A 1,353-nucleotide genomic window follows, 5' to 3' on the forward strand; every position below is an offset into this window, starting at 1 on the left:
TCGGCATAACATCCTGCCTGGTTCCATCACAGCAATTTTCACCTGCTGATTAACATCAAATACAGCAATACCATCTGCTGAATACCAACAATACAGCAATAACACCTGCTGATTAACAACAATACAGCAATAACACCTGCTGATTAACAACAATACAGTAGTAACATCTGCTGATTATCAACAATACAGTAGTAACATCTGCTGTTTACCAACAATCAGAGTAGTAACATCTGCTGTTTTCCAACAATCACAATAGTACCATCTGCTGATTAACAACAATACAGCAATAACACCTGCTGATTAACAACAATACAGTAGTAACATCTGCTGATTATCAACAATACAGTAGTAACACCTGCTGTTTACCAACAATCACAGTAGTAACATCTGCTGTTTACCAATAATCACAGTAGTAACATTTGCTGTTTACCAACAAACACAGTAGTAACATCTGCTGTTTACCAACAATCACAGTAGTAACATCTGCTGTGTCCTCCTCAAGTCTGTAGCAGCATTATTTCTTGCACCTGGATAATCTCGGCATTCCATAAAACTGGCATGTTAGTTGCAGCAGCAGTTCCTCTGTACTTCAAAACTTGGGACAGCAGAGGTAATATTTTTATATACAATCAACTCTATTACAGTATTTGACTAAATTATAACATTTAGATTGTAGAATGATTTGCTGTGTACACAACTCTGTATTTGCTGAGGTCCACCAGTCACCAGCATCTCTACACCCTAATCACAACATGTACAGGATGTGTATAATGGTGCACACCCCAACACAATATACCACATTATAGTGACACTGATGTATCTATGGTCAATATTCCAACAAAATTACTAATAGGAAATAAATGTTCAGTATTATCAGATTACAGAATACATTATTTACCCTAATTCAATGACTGGCTACTCGTACTCATAAATCACAGATATAAACAAGCCTATAATCTAGTCCCATGTAATAAATTGTCTGCTCGACAGATGTAAGATAGAGAGAGAAGAACTGTAAATATATATTACTACTTTGTACATAAGACCTTTCCATACTATGGGCTAAAGTTACTAAGAGTCAGTTTTGGTTGATTTTGCATTCTTGTGCATTTTGCTGTCTTGTGTGCAAAGTGGAGATTTACTAAAGTAAAAAAACGACGCAAAACCAACCAGAAATCTGACTTTACAACAGTTTAGAACATTGGACCAACAAATGATACTTTCACATAGACGACTATAGAAACTGAAGATTTACTAACAGTCGGTTTTGAAATTGACCATTAGCCGTCCACAAACCGACTGAAAAACCTGAACTACTAATAGTATAATAAGTGACAGGTGGGGCAGTATAAT

The sequence above is a fragment of the Taudactylus pleione genome, unplaced genomic scaffold (genome assembly GCF_031769625.1).
Source record: "Taudactylus pleione unplaced genomic scaffold, aTauple2 ptg000215l, whole genome shotgun sequence".
Lineage (NCBI taxonomy): Eukaryota > Metazoa > Chordata > Amphibia > Anura > Myobatrachidae > Taudactylus > Taudactylus pleione.